This window comes from Corvus cornix, chromosome 4 (assembly GCF_000738735.6).
Source record: "Corvus cornix cornix isolate S_Up_H32 chromosome 4, ASM73873v5, whole genome shotgun sequence".
In the NCBI taxonomy this organism is placed as follows: Eukaryota; Metazoa; Chordata; class Aves; order Passeriformes; family Corvidae; genus Corvus; species Corvus cornix.
The window spans coordinates 38,862,658-38,878,988 of NC_046334.1; the positions used below are offsets into that span (position 1 = coordinate 38,862,658).

Below are 16,331 nucleotides of genomic sequence, written 5' to 3' on the forward strand. Positions count from 1 at the left end.
GCCTAAAAATAAAAAAACGTAGTATGTTGAAATCATTTATGCTAAGGAAAAATGTATCTATGCCAGTGGCTCGTAAATGAAGTTACAGCCTGTTCCAGCCCAATGCATTCTGAAGTGACCAAGATATTAAACTTACAAACAAGGTTGTCAGACAACAAATCAAGCTGCAAATTAACCTACTAATTTTATAATCTGGTCACAGCTGCCAAAGTACAACTGAAAATTGATTTGCTGTTCGCTGTCCAGCACAAAATATCATAGATTCTTTTTGATGAGTGTCAGTGATCTCATTAGCATATAGCATATATATATATATATATATCTCATATAGCAGCCAATGTCTTCCCTACTCCATTACAATAGTTCTAAATTTCTAGGGTCATTATCTGTATGTCCAAACACGCTACTAGAAATGTGCAGAGCAGAATTTGTATGTGACTCTTCTGGGCACAGTGAGTGGCAGAAATGGAGTCATGCTTATATGCGTAACCTTAATGTGATCCCCTGCTGCTTCAATTAACTCTAAACAAGAGATCATGGAATAAGGAAAATCATATTTGTCCTTGAAATTTACAGTTCAGGCATCATATTTGCCCTTGAAATTTACAGTTCAGGCATATCACTACCTAATTTCACCAGTGTTAACAGTGATGTTGGGTTAGGATTCATTCTTAATATGCTGAATAATACGTATATAAATGTTAAAAACTCATGAAAATAGAAAAAAGTTTTAAACTGCTAAGAATAGCAACTTGATTCTGAAGTATGTTAGTAGTAGGTTTTGTTTGCAGAGTGGTGGATAAAGAGTATTTTATCAGAGCTTGTGTGAAGTCTAGAGTTCCTTGTGAATATATGTTCACAGGAAGCATTCTCTCTACATTCACCCTCCACTCAATGGGAATCTGAGGATTTCCTTTTGATAGTAATAGGGAAAACTCAGTGAGCTCCTATCACCCTGCTGTTCTTTCCACAGCTCCCTTGCTACTCTGATCTATTGTATTTCAGGACAGTACATTGTTTAAAAAGTCATTTTCATTTTTTTACGTATTTTTCTCTTCCATCTTATAGTACTAGAAGTACGATAAAAGCAATTGCTCATTGTTTTGAACTCTGAGTCTCAGTCATTAATTTAAGTCCTGGTTCTGCAAGATGCTCTGTAGGAGCCACAGGCATTTTGCCTGCATAAAGGCTTTATATGATCTTGGACATAAAGAAAGTAGCATTTTCTGTATTATTTTCTCTCTATCCCTGTGGAGACTTAATTGAAGTCAGTCAACCCAGGTTCTATTTTTAAATACATATATTTAACAAAGTGTCATATCAAAACAATTTGCTAACTTTCCTTCTTCTAAAAATATAATAGCACAACCATAATTAAGAAGCTGTGGGATCATATAATGCTTTTTCTTTTCTTTTTTTAAAGAATGATCAAATTATTAAGTCAACTCCCACAGCTGAAAATTGTGGCATAGTTTTAGTAAGTAAACCTATCTAAAGCAATAAAAATAAAATGAGATAAGAAAAGAATCTTCTGTATTCAAGGGTAGTAATGGGAGTTTAATTGTATGTGGTGCTTGGTGAAAATCATGGTGATATTTGGATGTTTTCAGTAAACCAGAATTTCTCTGAATAGCATGACATTCCCTTGACGTAAAGGCGTCCTCCAGTTACTAAATATTCACTATAAGTTAAAAAAAAATTTTGTCTGTTGAGTAGGAGTACTTAGTATTTATGGAGCACTTCCTGTGTTCACAATGAAAGATTAGAGGTCAGAAAGTATGTCTTAAGAGAAGGACATGAAAGAAAATCTTACTTCACATAAGACAAGATGAAAGGGTTGCAAAAAATAGTTTTCTGATAAATAAAGAGTTTCTACAAGAAAGGTAGTAATTTTTTATTTATATTGGGGATGAGATGAGAAATAGTGGTATAGAATTGAAATATGATTTTATCTATGTAAATGGAAACATGCTTTTTGGGGACTAATAAGGTCTGGAAGAAGCTCCACTATGGGATCTTCATGTGAAAGTTCAGTTAAATATTCCTCTGAAATATTTTTAATTAAATACTTTAAATTAAAAATAATTTTTAATATAAAATTTAATTTTAAAAATAAATTTAGCTAAATTTTGTTACAATAAAAAAAAAATCAAGTATGTTGAAACAAATACAATCTTAAGTCATCTTACTTTAGAAGCTTCTCTGTATCAGTGAAAAATAAATAAAAGAGATGGATAAAAGAAAGAATAGGCAAAATGCAATGAACCTCCCTTTGCCACAAAAATGTTCCAGACATCTACAGGGCTATTCCATATTACTTTTCTGTTTACAATTTTTTCCATTCACAGTCATACCTGATGTCCTGACCCGGGTGTAAACATAGTTCTCAGTTTTCTTTATTAAGGCAGGCACCTTCCTCTATCCAGTGACACTCTTTCATTGAGAGGGACTGCATCCAGCAGACTTTGAAAATGTGCAGTTGATCTGACTAGAAAAATGGTTGAGAAGCACTGGTTTAAGAGCAGTAGCTCAAAAGATGAATAAGATCCAAGAAAACTTGCATTTTTCATAAAGAAGCGATGCAACGGAGCTAGAAAAGTGTGGATGTTGGCCTCTTTTATGTTTGATATTTTATTAGAAACTTTACAACAAAGACTCAACTATCCTTGAAGAAAGGTAGAGTATTTTAAATTTACAACACCATAAATTTTAGGACCAAATGTAAAATGTAGAAAAAAAATCTTTCTGCAATAATATTATATTAATTTCTGTAATAAGGATTTTTTTTTTTTATGGACTAGACTGTCCATTTGATGGAATTATAACTATAAAAGTTTCTTGAAAATTCCTTGAAAGCAAAATTATTAGTCTACAGTACTTGGGGATTGGAGCTAGATCATCTTTAAGGTCCCTTCTTGCCCAAACCATTCTATGCTTCAAGTAAGTAAACACTGAAAACTATTTGCAATATTTATGTTCCTTATCTATTGAAATAGATGTTAACAGTAAAATTGGAATACTCTTTTCAATAACAATTTTAAAAAGTTTGACCTTCAGATCAGAATTACAGATTTTCTTCTATCATGATCCTCTTTATCTTTTCATTACTGCTTGCAATACTGAGTAGTGTATAAAAGGAATTGTGATTTTTGTAGCCTGGGCATAATCAGGAAAGTGCCTTCTGCTCTCAAACTCTATGTGCTTCTCTTATGTTTGCCTTTTGTTTTCAAGACTGGGTTTGAGTAAAATGTTCATTCCCATCCATACCACTCTTTTTCTTATTTTTGTTGCTTTTTCATTACCTGTATTTGTAATTGAATTTTTGGTTGCATTAATGCTTGTGATGTACTAGCAGCCTTATTCTGACAGTAAGTCTAGAAATAACAAAGTGCAATATTGTTTCCTCAATTCAAAGAAGTTATATTAGTCCAGTGCTCTTATTACTAACATACAAGAACTAAAAAAAAAGAAAAGCATTGCATGTAGGCCAGAGAAAATATCCAAGGAATTTTTAAAAGTTAAGTTGCCTTCTAGAAACATAATCTTTAAGACTTATTTTATTCCTACTTCTTTATTTTAAGCTTACTGCACACTGCACTCCCAGGCAAGGTAAACCTGATACTTTTTTGATTAGAACTTGTGTTTCTTTTAGATTATCTTTTCTGGAGCAGGGTGAAACCAAATAAATTTCAAATGTATACAAGAATATATATATATATATATTCTAGGATTGTAAGGTGAATTTCCCATAAAACTCAAAGAAAGTGTAGACATCTATACCATTATACATTTTCACTAAAAAAGAAAAAAATTACATTTTTTGAACAAACTATGTAAAAATTTCCATTGAAGGTTTACATTAAATGTATTCTTAAACTAATAACTTCTCACATACTATTGGTTATGATAAAGTTTCTTGAGTCTAGTCTAGGATGGTCAAACCTCTGTTTAATGGAGGGAACAGGAGGAAGGTCTGTTCTCAGAGCTATCAACCTGCTCTTCTCTTTGTCCTCCATCCTTTGTATTTCTCAGTAGGAATATGTATTTCAAGATAAAAGGAGATTTTTCTCCTATTCCATACCAAATTTCAAAGGCAAGCCTTATACACTTCAATGGCTTCTGATTCCCAAGCTGCATGAATAGCTAGTAGGCATTTTCTGGAAAAAAAGGAATTGGTGAGATAAGCATATATTTCTAATTTAGTTCCTCTTTTTCTAATGAGTGAAAATTCCGTGACTGTTCTTAGCATTGGACTTCTAATTCAGCACTTTTAATCAGATTCACATTGTGTAATTTATGGCAGAATATTGACCAAGAAATGGGTATATCGTTTAAAAATGTTTTTTAACTGTCTCAACTAAGTGAATGAGACTAAGTGAATTAGCTTAATGGTTGATAATGATCCATGATGATTACTTTGTAGAGTAAATAAAGATCTTTATAACATCATTTAAGTAAAGCAACTTACTAAACAAAACTTAAACCAGACTTCAACATCATTCCAATTCAGACTGTGAGGAGTGGCTGCACTATTTTTTTTTTTTCTCAGATAGCGTATCTTGCGTTTCAATTTCACCACTATCAAAAAGTATTTTCTTACTCAATTTTTTATTTTATTGGTGTGCATCTACAAAAAAAGCCACAAACAGTTCTGGCAAAATGGCAGTCCCTATTTCACTTAGTGTCTTATTAATATAGTGCTTTCTGCAATTCGTCATGTATTTGAATAATTAAAATCTCGTATAATGTGTGAATAGTTAATTTGAGAAATTTTTAATATCTTACGGACAGTGCCATTATTTCCGTACTATGATAGATTCCCTGCTTTTGCTATCTTTTCCTTGCAGTTTATCATATGACCACAAATCTTTTGCTGGGAGAACAAAACTGAAACTATAGCTCAGAAAGAAGAAGAAATAAGGCTGTGACCTGAAGCACCATAATTAGAAAGCATGCTTCTCTATTGAAAGTGTTATTAAAAGGGGAAAAAATGCTTTTCATAAACTGTGGTAATAATCTCTATTTGATGGAAGGCTGCTGCTTAGCTTCCAGTAACAAAGATGTACTTTATGAATATGAAAACAAAGTAACCATATCTATATTCTATTTCTGTTTATATGTTTGTCAAGATCCCTAAGTCCTTACACAAAAAATCTTTTTGAAGGCTTTGAATCTACTTCTAAAACATGTTCTTGTTTGCTTGCACTATTTCTAAAAATTTTTTTTTCTTCTCAAAAATCTTCTGCTATCCACTTTTCAAAATCTCTAGAAATGACCCTTTCAGAAGACAGTTGGCTTTTCAAGTTCACTGTTCTGTTCAGTTGGCAGTAGCTAAAATACCTGCCTTAGTGTGCATCTTTTGTACTTGCTAAGTGTGCATATTTGTCTGCAAAAAGAAATTATTCTTAACAATATATAGCCAAAGTATGCAAATAATTATTTATTAGGTGATCCAGCAGTCAAACTAGTATGTTTGGCTACATTTGTTGTTTCTACTTCTCTTCCACCTGTAACTACCCAGGACCAAGGAGGTAGAACATTAGTGTTACATCATAGGTAAGTCTTAATGAGAATATGAGTTGTTACTGTTGACTTTATCAAATAATGGGGTAGTTATTATCGTCCAATACATTTTCTTCCACTTTAGTATTTGTTTGCTTGACTCTTCTGTGGACATTTCCAGCCACATTCAACCTGCAGATGTGCTCAATGTTTTAATTGTTAGTTTTCATTTGTCTGGTACTTTTTACTATTATATGACACATAAATGGCACTTTTTTAATTACTCACTTTCTAAGACAGACAATCCTGTAGTAGGTTTCCACAATAAATACCAGTTTTATTCCTATCTGAATAAAATCCCACTTTTTTTCTGATGTTGGTGGACAGGCATAGGTGGATAGGGAGACAACAGAGGAGAAGCACACTTCCTCTCCCATATGCAAGGAACCGGTCATTTTTAATTCAGTATCTATCCATACTGTATGTCTATTCAACTCTTCACCTTTTTGTCTGTGGGAAATCAGAAAAGAGAAACCCTTTATATTAACACAAATCATACTACATCAAAGCTGGACTTTATTTTCACTGTTTTTGCCAACAACTGCACAGTAATAATAATTGCAGTTAAACAATTCACCAGAGCCGGCGCAGCAATGGACTTTGCATAATGAATTTTGCAGGACTTTATCTTAACTATTCCATCTATAACACCAGATAATGATGTTCTTTTTTGTACAAAGTAGGAACTGCATAAATTCCTGAACATTATTATTTTTTAAATATCATTATACCTTATATGGATTTAAAACTGGAGTTCAAATATTAATTTCTTCAGCAAATGCAAAGTTTCTTCTTATCACTCAGAAACCACACATTCATAAATGTCAATTTTGTGGAATCACATTTCTGATCATTATCACTTTTAATGCATATGTTAAATTATCTATCATGTAGAACAAGAATAATTCAATTCATCTCAAGATTACTTTATAGTACTCAAAGTTCTTCAGGAGTTGGAATTTTTATTGCTTTCATTTTTGAGTGTTGGTTTTTTTTGTTGTTTTTTTCAGATAACATGCATATTTAACATTTACTGACATGTCACATGAAGAAATAATTTGAAGTAATTTCTTGTAGAAATCTGTATAAAACTTTGACACTTGACTTTAGGTTGGAATGCACTTTGGTATTTTCTGATGAGCAAATTGTAATAGCACAAAATTAAAGATGAGCAAATAAGTTGTTTTAAACAAAGCTGCTCCTGTGATGTCTGAACTTTAAGTGTTTTGAACAAAGTAAGTATTTTCTGTTATTCTTCTCTTTAAAAAAGTTGTATTAGTTTTCCTTTGAGTTAGTACCATGTTCTCTTGAAGCAGAGGTTAAGATGTCTCCTTTTGGGGGTTTTGAATCCTGTTATATGAAGCATTTCAAGTAAATTCTGCCCTTTCTTACTGAAGGAGATAAACCCTAAACTCTTTCCCCTTTTTCAAAATTCTTCCCTGACAAAGAACCTCTTCCACTTGAGTGGTCAATGATTGTACTACACACTGGATAGAAACAAGAACTCCACTATCCAGGAAGCACTAAGTAAAATTAAACAAATATAGGAAGGACAACCGTAAAATAACAGGCAGAAAGAGAATGGGGTTGAAGCTGTTCTTGTCTATCTTAACTAAGTCTTTTTGCAGATGTGCTTCAAGGTTATCCTTGCTAATACCGAATACAGCAATAACATGTTATTTATGGATAGTATGTAGCCATGTGTATGACATGCACAGGTGAGATCTGAATTTAGTTTTAATGGAATTACTACCAAAGCAATAACTCAAACATAGGTCAGGAATCCTGGAAGTCAAGAGCTGATCATATTGTCTAACAAACACTTGCTGAAAGAAAAAATCTTATAGGAGGAATAAACATGGAAATAACTTTTTTTGAGCTGCAACAGCTGTGCATTGTTTTTTTGTTCAGGACAGAGTTTTTCATTCATCTGTAGTGACTTCCTTGAGAACCTTCATTCATACATTAAGACTTTCCAGGTAGCTGAGTCAGGTTTAATATTTTGTTGTTGTTGTTGTTAGCTGACCTTACTTTTTCAGACAGCTGATTCTTTATCATCAGCGGTTTCATCTACTTCATCATGTACTTCATGGGTGATAAACTACTAGTGTTTGATGCAAGACATGTATCTTATTACTTAACTGGCTAGAATTATTGCAAGTGGTTATACAATCTAATTTTTTTGGTGGCAAATAGGACTTTTGTTGGTGTGCCCAGGCCTGTACATGTGGTTTGTATTCAACTCCTGTAAGCCATTCTGTGTCACTTCGGTATTGGTTATTCATGCTGCTCTTGTTCTGTGGCTTCAGAACATGTAATAATCCCTCTTCAGAAAAGTGCAACTTGGAATACTCATGTTTTAAACCACTTCACTTTGCTGTCTATGAAGAGATCCTGGACTCTTCCTTTTAGGTTGTCAACAACAAACTCATATATTATCATTCTAAAGCTTCTCTCTTCTATGATCATGATGAAATTTCTTATCTACCCCTTGAATCTGGCTTTCAGGGAGACTCTTTTTAAAGCTTTCTTTGCTGTCAAGAGAGCTAATTTAAAGCCATTCACACAAAACTGAAGAGTACCTCCCTTAAGAAGTTATTCTTGATTTTTTTTCCCTTTTCTCCTTAGTTTCTTTTTCTGTGTCAAATATTCCAAACCCCTGCTGCATGGTAACAGTTGCTTCCAGTAACTTTGAGTTTTCTGCTTCTTACTGTCACTTTTGATCTTCTTCTAGTGACACTTCTAGTAGCATTATTGCCTCCAACAGCAGAGTAGAGAAGTGTCAATAAAGTCAGACAAATCTTAGCAATACCTATATCCTCTCTGGCATCCAGACAAACTGTAGCGGGTTCAGTTCATAAATTGGGCGGAAACACCAATTAAGTGTAGTGGTTTGGTTTGAAATATCCATTACTTACTTATTTTGCTTCTGTGAGATAAGAATTAGGAGAAATCAAAGCAGGCACAAAACTTAAAAGAATATAAAGAAGTTTATTAACAGAACTAAAAGAAAGAAAAAAGAGTCAGACTAAACCTTCAGAACACTTCTCTTACCCCCACCTTTCTCCTTTCTTCCACTGACAATGTAAAAAGACAACCCTTGAGATTTTCAGTCCATTTACCACCTCTATAATAATCTCTTTTTCAGTTCACTTAGGGAGAGGAGTCTCTCTTGTTCATGCTATGGAGACATCTCTAAAAGAAACAGTTCTCTTATGGCTTCAATGTCACAGTGAGACAGCCTCCCAGGTTGGTTCTCTGCTCGCATGTGAAAATCTCTTCCTTCGACTTACAGCTTTCCCCACAACTGCTTTTGGGGGTTCAATCTTGAGCTACTGGGGTACCATTTTAAGGATGAGCTGTTCAGAAGCAAAAGGTTCTCTTCATCCATCTCTGGGAGCACCTTCATCTCTAGGAACAGAGGTCTTCTCTGAGAGCAAGGGTCTTCATCACTTTCATCTCTCTCTGTTTAAGCTTCTCACCAGATCATAGCTACTTCAACGTTTGCTTGTTTCAGCACAGGGGCTTTTGCTCACAATTGCAGTTTGAATGCTCCACCCCCCCATGCTTTCATGAAATTACAACGGGTACTCTGACGTATCATACTCTATCACCATAGCTTTACAAGAGAATTTCAGCTTCTAGGTTTGAAGCATCTCCTCTTTCTCCTCTCTCAAGGTTTCAGCTCTTCCTTCTTCTCTGACTTTGGTGTCTTCATGGTGTTTTCTTCATGTGCCTTCACCTTTCCCTTTCCTCTGACCTGGGAGAGGATTGACGTCTGCAGACTTCATCTGTTCTGGAGGAAACTTGCAACACTAAAAGGGTTAATCTCACCCAGGCCCTGCAGCTGGAATTTGCTTATCGCTGTTGGTCATGTGATCCTTGCCGGGCAGCAGCCTCAGATGAATTTCGGCTGCACTAGGTGAGGGCTGGCCTGGCTGAGCCACACTGCGGGGCCACCTGCACGGAGCAGGGCTGCAGGAACTGGCCCACATGGAGCAGGGCCGTGGATGGAACAGGGCCACATGGCTCTGGGGTGGCTGTCCCCTGGCTGGCCTGGCTAGCTCAGTTGGTAGAGTCTGAGACTGTCAATCTCAGGGTCGTGGGTTTGAGCCTCACATAGGGCACCACTAATTATTTGAGCTGGTTTGGACAAATTGGGAGGAAAATGTCCTCCAAGAGAAGTGGGGTTACAAGCACCCCTCCCCCACCAGGTTTGGGAGAAAGGAAATTTTCCTCGGAGGAAAGTGAAAGACATAAAAACACTAGTGGAGGAAGCACCCTGCTTGGTTTTCAGCCAGCTTTTGGCTCCTTTTCTCAACGGAGAGTTGAACTTTGTTTTCCTGGGACTTTGGTTTTTCCCTTCTCGTCTGGACTGTTTCAGCATCAGAACACACCAGGAGAATTTCCCACCAAAGCCCTGGAGGTGGGCCCACCATGACCCAGCTCCGAGGAGGAGGAGAGAGACCACACCTACAGAAGGACTCTGAAATCTTCCCAGGTTTCTCTCCACAGCGAGAGGTTTTATTATTTAGCATTATTATCTTTTTCCTGTGTGTTTGTTAAATAGTTTTTATCTCTTTCACTTTCCTCCGAGGAAAATTTCTTTTTTTTTCTTGAACCTGGTTGGGGAGGGATGGTTGTAACCTGCCTTCTATCAGAGGATATTTTTCCTCCAGATTTGTCCAAACTGGCACACAAACCTACCCTTTGACATTGTGATAACAAGCTGGATTGGCAAAATGAAAGATAAGGTATCTATTTCCATTACATGGTAGTCATTCAAATTACATTTTTGAATACAGCAAGTTATTTATTAGTTAAATTATGGTCAGCATCTATTATTAAATATTGGTTTATATTTTTCTTGGAGTGTCTGATTACCACAGCTAGTAAAAACTGTGGAATTTTTTTTTAAGATTGGCTTACAGCTATTGACAGATGCTTTCTCTATGTTCTTCTCAATATACGTACACAGAAAAGGTGATGGTGCAGGAGATTTATACAATGTTATTGCAGCTCATTTCTTTTAGAACTCTGTTTTGTTGCTCTGTTAAAGATGCATTAACAGATGAAGACATTGCAAAATTGGAAATCAGAAATTATTAAACAACAACATCCAGTGGAATCAGCATTTTATTTGCCTATCCAAAGCAATCTTCTGCCCATTTATTTATATGTATAAACAGATCTATAATATGTTATACTTAGATCTGACCATATAGTAGAAAAATATTGTGTATTAAGAAATTCAAACAAAAAAAAAGTTGTTGTGTTTTGTTTGTACTACTCTTTCTGTGGAATCTGGGTGGATACAGAGGATTGGAAAGTACAATATGGAAATTAGTTTTGTCTCTGCTGATGACTCGGCTTTATTCCATGTGATTATTTTGCAGGCAGAGGTCGCATTCACATTCATGCTCAACTCTGATCTTACTGTGGAAGTAGCAAGGTCAGGACCATAACCTATGGCATGAGAATGAATGGGGTGGGTGGCAGTGAAATCAAGTTAATAGATTGCTCATATTTAACCTCTCATATTTAATGGCCAGGTAGTCTAACTGTTTTATTAGATGGTACTTTCATGCCACAGATCTTAACATAATAGCTAGTTTTTCACAAAAGCGTAATGTGTGTGCCCAGATGTATTTTCCAGAGGGGTATCCAGTCTTGCTTCAAGTACAAGAAGAGTCAGAGAATCTAATTTTTCAGTGCTTTGATCCAATGGTCAACTATTTTTATTTTGAAGTTTATGCTTTACATTCAACTTCCAACCATCTGCAGCTAGATGTCTTGGTTAGAATTATTTCTGTTCAAGCCTTGAAATCTTTAGTATTATAAACACAAAGCCAGATAATCACCATTCTGTTGTCTCTTAAGCCAGCTGTTATCTTTTAATTTCATTCAATATCTCTGACTTCCCTGCAAACAACTGGAATTAGTGGCCAGCAACATACGGTAACACATCAGCAGTTCCTGGGGCTTTATGTTCATATGGTGACACATCAGCAGTTCATGTGGGCTTCTGTCTGACATGGAGACTCCAGCCTGGTGTCTCCAGAAGACTTCACTTCTGTATCTCTTCCTCCTCTTCCAGTGAAGTCAGAATGCGACAGCAGTCAGATCCCAACCTAAAAATTATTTCCCCAAGAGCATAGGGAAGTGTACCACTTATGCTGACTCTTGCAGAAAGCATTTTGTTTCTGATCACACTAGTATTGTGGCTAGTGGTATCAGTGCTTTCTGTGCAGGGTTGTCTAAGTAATTGAGGCTGTATTACCAGGGCTTATGTTTCCAAGAAAACAGTTTTACCTTAAATGTGTTAAAATCCTCTTCGACGTATAGGCAGTATTTATTTGTTTAAGAAAGAAAACAATGTATTTGTGGGTTTTAATAATATGAATAAGTTAGCTCTTTAATATTTCCTTTCTCTCATTCTAAGGCATTTTTTTTCCATCCTCAATTGCTTTTGTGAGTTTTTTTCTATTTAACTAGATATAAGATACTAATATTGTTATGCATACAGTATTGTTGTGTTAGTGTCACAAATATTATGTGCTGATTAAGTCTAAGCATATCCTTTTTTATATATGTTTTTAAAAATGCCCCTTTTTGCCACAATGTCATGTACGCTGATTTGCCTTAGTCTGAATCAGAAAATGACTGCTTTCCAGGGCGTGCGCCTGGAAATTATTGTACTTAATATGCATTCTGTATATTCTTTGCTAATAATTTCTTGTTCATCATTTATTTTAATCATTCATTACTTCTTTTCTAGTCTGCTTCAAACATCGTATTTCATAACAAGTTATTGATGAAAAATGCATATAGCATTGCCTAGTTCTGGTAATTTAATTATGATTTAATCCCACAGAAGCTGGTTAAAGATGTTGATCTTCATGATGACAACTCTGATTTGACATCTGTCAGTACTGAATTCATTCCATGCTTATACTGCTCAGTGTTGGTTTGTTTCCATGATTAATATTATTATGTGCTATCCTAACAAAGAGTTATTGTATGAAGCTGGCTTCATCAAAAAGATCTGGGATTAAAAAAATAAAAATCCCTTTATAATATAGTTATCTATAATTATCTATAGAAAACCTTCTGCAGGCCATGCCAGGACTTTCTATTATGCCAATAACATTTATAAAATACAACCTGGAGATCCATGAGACTGGATGTGATTCGTCATCTTTTAATTTTTTTTCATCTGTATTGCTTTTAAAAAAATCAACATGACTTTAAAGAAAGGAAATAGAAATCAGATGTTGGAAGTTCATTTGATGCGCTTAGTGGTGTTTTTCTTGTTTCTGTGGTATGCAGTGTACCACTGATTTTTCCAAAACATAAATTCAGAGAAGGCGAAATGCAATGTTTTTTCTGTAAAAATATGTACTAAACAAAATTGATGTCCACATTCATAATTTTGCCAGAAATGTTTATGCATTTATCCATTGAATGCAGAAGCTTGACCTTCTGAGCTATCTCACAAACAAAAAGCAACTTCTCTGTGGAGGGCTTGAAGAGATCCCTTCATAATCAATATTCAGTTACAAGTACAACTTGCAAGAATTTGGCAAATGATCTCAGCTAATGAGAAAATTGTGTTCTGCTTGTGTATATTGTGAAAGTAGAAAAATTGGCTCAATTTGCTCAGTAAATTATTCATTGGAAGTTACTCATTCATCACTAACAAAAATGCTGTCTTCAAATGTTTCATCTATTTGGTGTTTCATATGCAAGGAAAACTGATTTTACAATCTGTCATTCCTACAGCTGTTCTAGAGAAATAGAGAAATCTTTATTCTCACAGCAAAAGGAAGCCTCTCTTCTTCCATCTCAGAAATAAAAAAAAAAAATATTCCAGATGTAACATACCTAGGCTTTTTTGGGGGGAAGAATCCAGTGAAGAATCTGTCAATGCAAGACTAGAAACCAGGAAAGTCCCTTACAGAAAATACTGATATATGGTGTCTCTTCCCAGTATTTTAACTTGTTTGTTCTCATTTAGTGATGACTTGACTTGCATCAGAAGAGGACTTCCATGATTGTGAAATCTGGAACTTCTCCAAAGGGATCAAATATGACTGGAAAAGTGGTTGACAGGAGCTGATCCATGTTATATATGCTGCAGCTTCCTGATGACTTACTAAGCCGAGAAAAAAAAATAGGCAAATAGAATAAAATAGAGAAAATAAACTCATACTTGGAGCAGTTTGCATATCTAGTGTGAAGATGGAACTGTTAGGGGAAGCAAGCAGGATGGACAAAAAGTGCAGGAAAACAGAGTGTTTACATATTTCCTTTTATGTGTTTACAGAGTATCCTAGAACATTTTCTTAAAAATACAGAATTTACACCAAAACATTTTCAAGAATCTTTGTGTAACTAATGCCTGAACTGCAGAGCTAAACAGTGTGCAGATAGAGAAATGACAAATGTTGCACAAATGGATATCCTCAATACCAAATAGCACATATATTTTCATGGTGTTGTTTTGAAGCTTCCTGTGTTAATTTTATTATGTCAAATTACTAGTGAATCAGTGGCAATTTTATGTGCATCACAACAAAAAAGGACGTTTATTTCTTTGAAATATACCATGTTTCTAATTAAGATGATAGTAAAATAAGAAAATCAACGCATTGATGCATATCTTAATTTTAACTTGCTATAATAAGATATTCAAATGATTCACCAGTGCACTCAACATTTGAGTATACTAATGGTAACCTGTATCACTACCTGTTTCTCTAAGTCAGGATGTCTGACTTAGAAAATTTCTATGTGATCCAAACCATTTGCTTGCATGGATGTTCTATTACATACAAAAATTAAAAAAAAAAAAAGTGGCCTACTTTGATGAACATGATGCTATTAATAGGCTTTTTACATTTTGAGGAAGTGGTGGTCCATTAAAATCTTGACACTGCCAGGGAGTTAAAGAATTCACAAGGTATGTAAGCAATTTGAAAATTAAAAACATCTTCAGTTTTAGATCAATCCTTACCATTAACTATTTAGAAAGATCATACTTGCTGAGTGCCTTACCAGTTCTTATTATTTGGACCTCAAAAATGGTAAAATACATTCACTTTCAGAGTGGGACAATTACTTGAAGTAAGCAGGTCTCAAATTCCATTTGACATGAATATTTATTTAAATATGAAGTATTCAGAAACAATAAGGGATATAAATGGTAGAGAATCAGAAGCAACACCACTACTTTCTTGTGTTCATCATTTAATATTAATTCTGTATAGAAAAGCTTTAAACTCTTTAAAAATCAAAAATAGAAAAAAAAGTTTCAATTTTTAACTTTCATGCATTTATCTTTTTGATAAGAAGAGATTGACTGATAGATGCATCCTTTTATGCATTACTTTTTTTTAGTCTGAAGGTCAGAGTGAAGCAGTTAGGCTGAAGTAAAAGACAAAAAGTTAACTAGCAATAATTTTCAGGAACCAATTTATTATAATAGAACAAGATAGGAGTGGTTATGAGATATTGAAGGTAATAAATGAAAGGCTTCATCTGAAACTCATGAAACTATATTTCCAATGTCAGAACCCAGAAACCTGGAAGATACTCCTTCTTCAGAAGGAAAGTAAGATGGTTCTGATTCCAAGATTAAAAAATTGTCTTAGAGTGTAAATCATACTTGAATGTGACTAGTGAGAGAAGAGCTTAATATGCCAATTGGTTATCTCTTACTGCTAAAGTAAGCACTGTAATGGAGATGTTTAGTTAGGGAGGCTTCTCTTTCTTCTGTCATCTATGTAGATATTGTTATGCTAAAGCTTTACTAATATAAGACCGAATTGGAAAGAGAAGCTAAAATTGAAATACATCTAAATGAATGCTTTTTGATACAGATTTTGTAATATCTTATAAAATTTGATGTATTTTTCATATAAAAATATTTATCAACTTATCCTTTCATTGAGTATTTGGGAAATACTACTTTTTTGCTAAATATCTCCAGAATTTTATATTACTATTTTGATATGTAATAAATTAAATTTGATGATCAAATAATAACCATTTAGTCATAATGTTCTGCATTTTTTTGAAAAATATTAAAGACAAGTGAGACTGAAGTTATGTGTTAAATAAATATCTTATTTTGGTTAGCTTTTAAAATATGCATCTAGCAAGTAAATATTTGAGAGTGTTCAGCTTTGGAGATATTCAAAACACAACTGTGCAGAGCCTTGTGCGTCTGCTTTAGCTGACCATACATTAAGTAAGAAGGTTGGTCTAGGTGATCTCCAGATTCCACCTTTCCAGTCTCAATGATTTCGTGATTTTATGATTTTTTATTTCAGTTTAACTCTCAAATGCTTGGTTGCTCTTACAGATTTAACTACATTATTAGACCATTTTGAAACAGTTTGGTTTCTATCATAACAGAATTCTTAAATAAGGAAAAAGAAAGCTGTAAAGCACATTTTCTCCTTTCAGAAATCTGGTGAGAGCAGGTTTGAGGACTACTTTAAAGAAAAGCTATTCCCCAGATTTCGGGTCAAATCAATACAGTGGTAATAATTAATGCTATAACAATAGTGTGATAGTACAAATGTACACAAAATGAATGCTCACAATATCCTGACTGAAGCAAAGAAGTCTGCTTTTTGTAGCTATTTCTGCTTAGAGTGAAAAAAATTGGTATTACTCTTAGTTATTACAGATGAAAATAAGTATTTTCCACATCCATGATTTTCCCCGATTTTCATCAATTGTTTCAAGTATTTGTCGTTGCT

At 34.4% G+C, this 16,331-nt stretch overlaps 1 protein-coding gene and 1 non-coding gene across 10 annotated transcripts in view; both read left to right on the top strand.

Moving 5' to 3' along the window:
• TENM3 (teneurin transmembrane protein 3) overlaps positions 1 to 16,331 on the top strand; it is a 1,315,365-nt gene that overhangs the window by 211,175 nt on the left and 1,087,859 nt on the right. The gene's annotated exons all lie outside the window — the stretch shown is intronic.
• On the top strand, positions 9,617 to 9,689 carry TRNAD-GUC. Its single transcript has one exon. It is a non-coding gene; the product is annotated as a tRNA-Asp (tRNA).